The sequence below is a fragment of the Bison bison genome, unplaced genomic scaffold (assembly GCF_000754665.1).
Source record: "Bison bison bison isolate TAMUID 2011002044 unplaced genomic scaffold, Bison_UMD1.0 scf7180017864382, whole genome shotgun sequence".
Classification (NCBI taxonomy): Eukaryota; Metazoa; Chordata; class Mammalia; order Artiodactyla; family Bovidae; genus Bison; species Bison bison.
Window position 1 is genome coordinate 3148582 of NW_011494954.1, and position 10017 is coordinate 3158598.

Below are 10017 nucleotides of genomic sequence, written 5' to 3' on the forward strand. Positions count from 1 at the left end.
ACATAATGGAATTATATATAACTGTGTGTGCTTGCTTAGTTTGGAAAAATACCCAGAAGCAGAATCCCTGGATTGAATGTTATTCTATTTTCAATTTTGTGAGGATACTTCATAATGTTTTCCATGGAGCCTGCACCAGTTTACATTCTCACTAATAGTGAATAAGTGTTCCATTTCTCCACATCCTTCCCAATACTTATTTTCTATCTTTGTGGTGATAGACGTTTTGACAGGTATGAGGGAATATCTCACTATGGTTTTGATTTGTGTTTCTCTGATGATCAACGATGCTGAGCATCTTTTCACGTGTTTGTTGACCACTTGTATGTTTTCGTTGAAAAAATGTTTATTCAGGTCCTTGTCCATTTTTTAATCAGGTTTTTTGGGTTTTGTGATGTTGAGTTGTATAAGTTCTTTGTACATTTTTCATATTAATTCCTTGCCAGATATATTGTTTGTAAATATCTTTTCCCACAAAGTTTTGTTGATAGTTTTCTTTGCTGTATAGAAACTCTTAGTTTGATGTAGTCCCATTTGTTTATTTTTGCTTTTGTTTCCATTACCTGAGGAAACATGTCCAAAAAAATATTGAGACTAATGTCAATGAAAACACACTTTCATTTATATATAGATTATAGTGTATATATATATATATAACATATATACACACCTATAATATATAATTTGTATTTATATAGCCATGTATATACATATGTATGTAATATGTATTATGTATATTTATGAAGACTAGTTTTTAATAGGCAATATATATTTGAATTCTGAAAAATGCATATATAGACAGTTATTTAATCAAAATATTGAATCCCCAGTATATACTAAGTACTTGGCTAGGAATTAGAGATGCAGAAAGTGACAGAGACATATACAGCATTGACTATTGGAGAAGTCATGTATAATGAGAACCATGATGAAATGCAAGATTTAAGTTAAACCTAAAATAAACACTCTCAGGGAAGTCATGGAGGAAATGAAATTTAAAGTTTTGGGAGTAAAATTAAATGAATGAGCTACTTAGCTCAGGAAAAGGAAAGATGTATTAAGCAGAAATATATCGTGTGCAAAGATGCTAAGATTGTGTCAGGGAATTATAAAAAGTCCAGTACAACTAGATTAGGAAGAGTGAAAAGATGCTGTTAGAAGGTGAGCCCAACAAAACTGATAGTTTCAGAGACTTAGTGAAGTAAAAATGTTAGTCACTCAGTCGTGTCCAACTCTTTCTGACCCCATGGACTGTAGCCCACCAGGCTTCTCTGTCCATTCAGAGACTTAATGAGATCTAATAAGAGGTTTGATTTTATCCTATGTGCGATCAACCAATAAAGCATTTTCATACATGTGCTCATCTTCTCCTGTGAGAACTCCAAAATTGCAACTAACCGCTAAACAACCATCAACAGGAGACTGTTGGATCCCATCAAAAAAAGATACCTCACGTACAAGGGCAAAGGAGAAGCCCAAGTAAGATAGTAAGAGGGGTGAAATCATGTTTAGAATCAAACCCTATACCCTCCAGAGACACTCTGAGGGCTCAAACAAAACCTTGTGCACACCATAACCCAGAAAGCCCATAGAGACTGAGTCAGACTTGTCTTTGAATGTTTGAGTGTCTCCTGCAGAGGCAAGGGTCAGCAGTGGCGTGCTACAGGGACAGGAGTTCTGGTTGCAGCAGACCTGGGAGATGCAGCATGTGAGCCCCACCACAGAGTCACCAAGCAGACGACCCACAAACTGAAGAACAATTTTACCAATGAAGTTCTTGCACTGTTGCAAATTCTATGGCCCACAACAGATTTCATAGCCTGGGAATTCAGCAAAGGGACTGAGATTCCCCCGAGAATTTGACTTTGAAGGCCAGTGGGATTTGATTACAGAACTTTCACAGGAATGAGGAAACAAACTCTTGGAAGGCACAAACAAAACTTTCTGTGGACCAGGACCCAGTAGAAAGGAGCAGTGACCCCACAAGAGTCTAAGCCAGACTTGCCTGTGAGTGACCAAGAGCCTCCAACCAAGGCATGGGTCAAAAGTGGCCTGTCATGGAGTCAGGGGCACTGAATAAAAGAGTCCTGGCATAAGTCCTTTTGAAGGAGGTCACCATTACTGCCATTACCCCTACCATAGCTTGGCCTCAGGCCCACCCATCAACAGAAAATTGGATTAAAAATTTACTGAGCATGGTAAATGCTCAGTAAATGCTGATGATGCTCCCTATCCATCAGAGCAAGACCCAGATTCCTCCACAGATAGTCCCTCCCATCAAGAAGTTTCCACAAGGCCTTTTGCCCTTTCCATTAGAGGACAGGCAGAATGGAAATGACAATTATAGAAAACTAACCAAGCTGATCACTTGGATCACATCCTTTTCTAACTCAATGAAATTATGAACCATGCCATGTAGGGCCACCCATCATGGACAGACATGGTGGAGAGTTCTGACAAAATATGGTCCACTGGAGAAGGGAAGAGCAAACCACTTCAGTATTCTTGCCTTGTGAACCCCACGAACAGTATGAAAAGGCAAATATATATGATACTGAAAGATGAACTCCCCAGGTTGGTACATGCCCAATATGCTACTGGAGAAGCATGGAGAAATAACTCCAGAAAGAATGAAGAGGCTGAGCCAAAGTGAAAACAACAACCAATTGTGGATATGACTGGTGATGAAAGTAAGGTCTGATGCTGTAAAGAACAATAGCTCATACGAACCTGAAATGTTAGGTCCATGAATCAAGGTAAATTGGAAGTGGTCAAACAGGAGATGGCAAGAGTGAACACTGACATTTTAGGAATCAGTGAACTAAAATGGACCAGAATGAGTGAATTTAATTCAGATGACCATTGTATCTACTACTGTGGGCAAGAATCCTTGAGAAGAAATGGAGTACCCCTCATAGTCAACAATAGAGTCTAAAATGCAGTACTTGGCGCAATCTAAAAAACAACAGAATGATCTCTGTTAGTTTGCAAGGCAAACCATTCAATATCACAGTAATCTGAGTCTTTGCCCCAACCATTAATGCTGAAGAAACTGAAGCTGAATACTTCTATGAAGACCTACAAGACCTTTTAGAACTAACACCAAAAAATATATATATCCTTTTCATCATAGAGGACTGGAAGGCAAAAGTAAGATGTTAAGAGCTACCTGGAGTAACAGGCAAATTTGGCCTTGGAATGCAAAATGAAGCAGGGCAAAGGCTAACAGAGTTTTTCCAAAAGAACACACTGGTCATAGCAAACACCCTCTTCCAACAACACAAGAGACGATTCTACTCATGGACATCACCAGATGGTCAATACCAAAACCAGATTAATTATATTCTTTATAGCCAAAGATGCAGAAGCTCCACAGAGTAAGAAAAAACAAGACTGGGGGCTCACTGTGGCTCAGATCATGAACTCCCTAATGCAAAATTCAGACTTAAATTGAAGAAAGTAGGGAAGACCACTAGACAATTCATGTTTTTGTGGTTTTATCACTATGTTATGTCTAACTCTTGTGACCCCATGGATTGTAGCCCACCAGACTCCTCTGTCCATGAAATTTTTCAGGCAAGAGTACTGGAATGTGTTGCATTTCCTTCTCCAGGGGATCTTCCCAATACAGGGATTGAATTCCAGTATCCTGCATTTCAGGCAGATTCTTTGCCATCTGAGTTACCAGGGAAGCCCCAGATCTTTCAGGTGTGACCTAAATCAAATCTCTTACTATTATACAGTGGAAGTGACACATAGATTCAAGGGATTAAGATCTGCTAGAGTACCAGAAGAACTAATGATGGAGGTTCCTAACATTGTACAGGAGGCAGTGATCAAAACAATCCCCAAGAAGAAGAAATGCAAAAAGTCAGAATGGTTACCTGAGGAGGCCTTACAAATAGCTGAGAAAGAAAATAAATGAAAGCAAAGGAGAAAAGGAAAGTTACATCCATCTGAATGCAGAGTTCCAAAGAATAGCAAGGAGAGATAAGAAAGCCTTCCTAAGTGAACAGTGCAAAGAAATAGAGGGAAACAATAGAATGGGGATGACTGGAGTTTTATTCAAGAAAATTAGAGATATCAGGTGAATATTTCGTGCAAAGGTGGGCACAATGAAGGATAGAAATGGTATGGACCTAACAGAAGCAGAAGATATTAAGAGGTGGCAACAATACACAGAAAAACTATACAAAAAAGATACTAATGATGCAGATAACCACGATGGTGTGATCACTCACCTAGAGCCAGACATCCTGGAGTGTGAAGTCAAGGGAGCCTTAAGAAGCATCACTATGAACAAAGCTAGTGGAGGTGATAGAATTCCAGCTGAGCTATTTCAAATCCTACAAGATGATGTTGTGAAAGTACTGCACTCAATATGCCAGCAAATTTGGAAAACTCAGCAGTGGCCACAGGACTGCAAAAGGTCAGTTTTCTTTCCAATTCCAAAGAAAAGCAATGCCAAAAAATATTCAAGCTACCACACAATTGCACTTATCTCACATGCTGGCAAAGTAATGCTCAAAATTCTCCAAACTAGGCTTCCACAGTATGTGAACCAAGAACTTCCAGATATTCAAGCTGGATTTAGAAAAGTCAGAGGAGCCAGAGATCAAATTGGTAACATCTGTTGTATCATAGAAAAATCAAGAGAATTTCAGAAAGACATCTACTTCTGCTTCATTGCCTATATGAAAGCCTTAACTGCGTGGATCACAACAAACTGTCAAAAATTCTTAAGGAAATGGGAATACTAGACCACCTTACCTACTTCTGATAAATCTGTATGCAGGTCAAGAAGCAACAGTTAGAACTGGACATGGAGCAAAAGATTGGTTCCAAATTGAGAAAGGGGTACCTCAAGGCTGTATATTGTCACCTTGCTTATTTAACTTATATGCAGAGTACATCATGTGAAATCCTGGATTGGATGAAGCACAAACATACTAATCTCAGATATGCACATGACTCCACTGTTATGGCAGAAATTGAAGAGGAACTAAAGAACCTCTTGATGAAAATGAAAGAGAGAAATGAAAAAGCTGGCTTAAAACTCAACATTCAAAACACAAAGATAATGGCATCTGGTCCATTACTTCATGGCAAATCATTGGGGAAACAATGGAAACAGTGATAGTCTTTATTTTCTTGGGCTCCAAAATCACTGCAAATGGTGAATTCAGTCATGATATTAAAAAACACTTGCTCCCTGGAAGAAAATCTGTGAAAAACCTAAATAGCATATTAAAAACCAGAGACATTACTTTGCCAACAAAGTCCATCTAGTCAAAGCTGTGGTTTTTCCAGGAGTCATGTATGGATGTAAGAGTTAGACCATAAAGAAAGCTGAGCAATGAAGAATTGATGTTTTTGAACTGTGGTGTTGGAGAAGACACTTCAAGTTCCTTGGACTGCAAGGAGATCAAACCAGTTAATCCTAAAGGAGATTAATCCTGAATATTCATTGGAACGACTGATACTGAAGCTGAAGCTCCAATACTTTGGCCACCTGATGCAAAGAACTAAGACACTGGAAAAGATGCTGATGCTGGGAAAGATAGAAGGCAGGAGGATAAGGGGATACAGAGGATTAAATGAAACGGTGGAATGGCATCACCAACTCGATGGACGTGAGTTTGAGCAAGCTTCAGGAGTTGATAAAGGACAGGGAAGCCTTCATGCTGCAGTCCATGGGGTTACAAAAGAGCGACTGAACTGAACAGATGCCAATATTAATTATTGATTGTAAAATGATGAAGAGTAGTTGGGGCCTCTCGTGTGGCACTAGTGGTAAAGAAACCGTATACCAATCCATGCAACACAGGAGAAGAGGGTTCAACACCAGGTCAGAAAGATTCCCTGGAGGAGGGAAAGGCAACCCACTCAGTATTCTTGCCTGGAGAATCCCATGGACAGAGGAGATTGGCGGGCTGAATTCCATATGGTCACAGGTCACAAAGAGTTGGACATGACTGAAGTGACTTGGCACACACACCCAAAGAGTAGTTACCTCCTACTTCACTGTTTGCTTTAACGGCGCAGATCATATGCAGTATCTCCAAAGTATAATTTTAATCTATGTGCTTTTCTCTGTCTATTGCTACAACTCTGGTTTAAACCATCATCCATCCTTTCTCAACTCTGTTATATAAATTACTTGCTAACTGCTCCTCTAGCAGTTCTCCTGTCACCAATTCTTTTTCTTAATTTCAAGCCCAAAGATTATTTTGGATCATTACATTCCCGTCCTTCCTAAACATTCATTGCCAATTAGGCATTAGTGCTTCACAATGGCCTTTAAGACCCTTCATGCTTTTGTCTCTGTATAATACTCTGACCTTGCCTCCTCCTACTCTAGAGACTTTGTGTTTGCTATTTCCTGTGTTTTCTTTTTAGATACTCTGTTATACAGATATTACAAGGGCATCCAAGCAAAAGGAGGAGCAAATCAGAATTTATTTTCCATCAAATAATACAAGATTTGTAAAACTGTTGCTTTGTCTAGTTATATCATCTAGATCTCTGCCAAGAAGTATTGATACCTTGGTAACTCAAAATTCTAAATATTTCAGACAATTGGAATTGAAAATACAAAGGCTAATGCCTGGTTTTCCAAGAGGATAAAGCAAAGTTTGAAGTTGGAGGATACATAAAATGTTTAATTATCTCAAATTTCTATTGTTTTCTCTTATATGTAGTTGTCCATAAGAGGAAAACCTGGCTGTTTGTTTTATAGTGAGAATTAAGAACCTTAATTCCCTAGTGCATGAGATATTAATACTAATACTTTCCACTGTGCTTGTTAATTATGATGCTTTACTCTTAGGACTTTAAAAAATGCTTCAGTAAAACAATAGATAGATTGCTAATGTCCTTGACTGTGTCTCTCTGCAGTGAATGCTGTGATCTGGCTGGGGTTCCTGAGTTGATTACTCACTCTAAGTAAGTAACATATTCTGTAAATAGCAAGCTAACACCATCTGTACAGGCTGTTTTTTGACTGTTCATAAGCTACAGGAAATCAACTCTGCCCTAATTTCCTACATGATTCAATAGGGTGGAAGCCAAGGGAATACAAGCTAATGTGACCTTTCAGTACATTCCTATGATATTAAGCTTCAGATGAAAAATTAGGGCAAGGGGTAGACTGCCATTTAACATTGGAATATGCATCTTTGCTGATATTAGTAAAAAAAAAAAAAAAAGCTTAGAAATTTTGGAATTGCTTTGAAAAAGGAATCACCTCAAATTTACAGAATATATTTATGTAAATTTTGTAAAGGTTAGAATTGTAAAGACTGTTCAAAATTAACTGTAATCTAGACATCTAATGTGTTAGTCATTCAGTCACATCTGACTCTTTGTGACCCCATGGACTGTAAACCGCCAGGCTTCTCTGTTCACGGTATTCTCCAGGCAAGAATACTGCAGTGAGTAGCCATTCCCTTCTCCAGGGGATCTTCCTGACCCAGGGATCAAACCTGGGTCCCCTGTACTGTAAATGGATTCTTTACTGTCTGACTCACCAAGGATGCCCCCTAGTCACCTAGTGAAAACTGTTAATCGCTCAATCATGTCTGACTCTTTGTGACCTCATGCCTCTCTCCATGCAATTCTCTAGGCAAGAATACTGAACTGGATTGCCATTCCCTTCTCCAGGGGATCTTGCTGACCCAGAGATGGAGCTCAGGTCTCCCACATTGCAGGTAGATTCTCTACCATCTGAGCCACCAGGGAAGCCCAGTCATCTAGACTGGTGTTCAAATTTAATCTAATGTGCTTATATTCTGACTCTTTTCAAGATTATTTCTAATACTCTTTAACTCTAGCTGCCATATTGCTTTTAATGTTCCTTTTAATTCTTAGATGCTCTCATATTATTAGATCTGATCATTACACTCTAAATCTGTAAATCTGATACACACGTACTTTTGTTGTAAGGATGATGTGATAGGCATTTAAAACATCTCAGCAGGAGAATGGATTTTTAAGGAAATGTTGGCAATATTGATGGATTAATGTCTATGTTGATAATGTTGTTGCTCCTCACTGGGGTGGAGGGGGGGGCAGTGTGAGGGGAAGAAACCAAAAAAATGTTCTAAACACTCAAATGATTACTTCAGACCTCTCTAAGACAGCTGTACTTCACAACAGGAAACACCAGAATAGCACTTAACATTTCCAGGTAAACATACATATCTGAATGAAAAAATGAAAGTGATAGTCACTCGGTCATGTCCAACTCTTTGAGACCCATGGATAATAGTCTGCGGGCTCCTCTTTCCATGGAATTCTCAAGGCAAGAATACTGGAGTGGATAGCCATTCCCAGGGGATCTTCCTTACCCAGGGATTGAACTGATGTCTCCAGCATTGCAGGCTGATTCTTTACCATCTGAGCCACCAGGGAATCCCTAAACATATCTAAATACCGTAATACAAAAGAAGCTGCATGTCTGAGGGGTAAAACTGGGCCATTCTTCTTCCTAGATAGAAAGAGATAATAACACATTTATCCTAATTCTAAAATGAATACATGACAACCACCATATATTTTCCTCCTATTGAAAAAATATAAATACATACAAATATATTTTTACTCCAGCCAGTCATTTCATCCAACAAAAAACCCTAAACAATTTCATCAAAATGCTATCATTGCACTTGAAAGTAAACTGCTCTTTCCAGGGATGGCAAAAAATTAAAATAATTAGAGAGAGTCTTATTAAGGAACATAAATGTTAGTGAATGTAATAAGAAAGGGTTTATTTTCTCTTAATTCATTTGCAAAACAAAACATTCTGAAGTATATGTCAAGACAGTGCCAGGTTGTGGAGCCATGGAGTGATCAGAGATGAAAGATTGTCTTTAAACTATAATAAAGAAGTCTGCTACTGCTGCGAAGTCGCTTCAGTCGTGTCCGACTCTGTGCAACCCCATAGACGGCAGCCCACCAGGCTCCCCCATCCCTGGGATTCTCCAGGCAAGAACACTGGAGTGGGTTGCCCTTTCCTTCTCCAATGCATGAAAGTGAAAAGTGAAAGTGAAGTCGCTCAGTTGTGTCCGATCCTCAGTGACCCCATGGACTGCAGCCTTCCAGGCTCTTCCATCCATGGGATTTTCCAGGCAAGAGTACTGGAGTGGGGTGCCATTGCCTTCTCCGAATAAAGAAGTCTACCTAAGTTTTATTCCTAAGAGGGGTTACTCAGTAACCATGTTTAAATTCTGACTCTATTCCCTGAATTTGGCTGCTTGGAGCAGTGGTGGGTTCTCAGTCCAAGCTGGGATCACCAAATTCTCTCCCTAGTAAATTTGGGAAGAGTGTTCACAGGCATTCTCTCAGTTCAGTCAGTTCAGTCACTCAGTGGTGTCCGACTCTTTGCGACCACATGCACTGCAACACGACAGACCTCCCTATCCATCGCCAACTCCCAGTGTTTACCCAAACTCATGTCCATTGAGTCAGTGATGCCATCCAAGCATCTCATCCTCTGTCTTCCCCTTCTCCTCCCACCTAAAATCTTTCCCAACATCAGGGTCTTTACAATGAGTCAGCTCTTCACATCAGGTGGCCAAAGTATTGGAGTTTCAGCTTCAGCATCAGTCCTTCCAATGAACATTCAGGACTGATTTCCTTTAGGATGGACTGGTTGGATTGCTTTACAGTCAAAGGGACACTCAGTATTCTCCAAGACCACAATTCAAAAGCATCAATTCTTCTGCATTCAGCTTTCCTTATAGTCCAACTCTCACATTCATATATGATTACTGGAAAAACCATAGCTTTACAAGACAGACATAGCTTTGACAAGCTTTGACAACCATAGCTTTTTTGGCACAGTGATGTCTCTGCTTTTAAATATGCTGTCTAGGTTTGTTATAACTTTTCTTCTTAGGAGCAAGTTTTTTAATTACAGGGTTGCAGTTACCATCTGCAGTGATTTTGGAGTTCCCCCAAAATAAAGTCTGTCACTATTTCCATTGTTTCCCCATTTATTTGCCATGAAGTGACAGG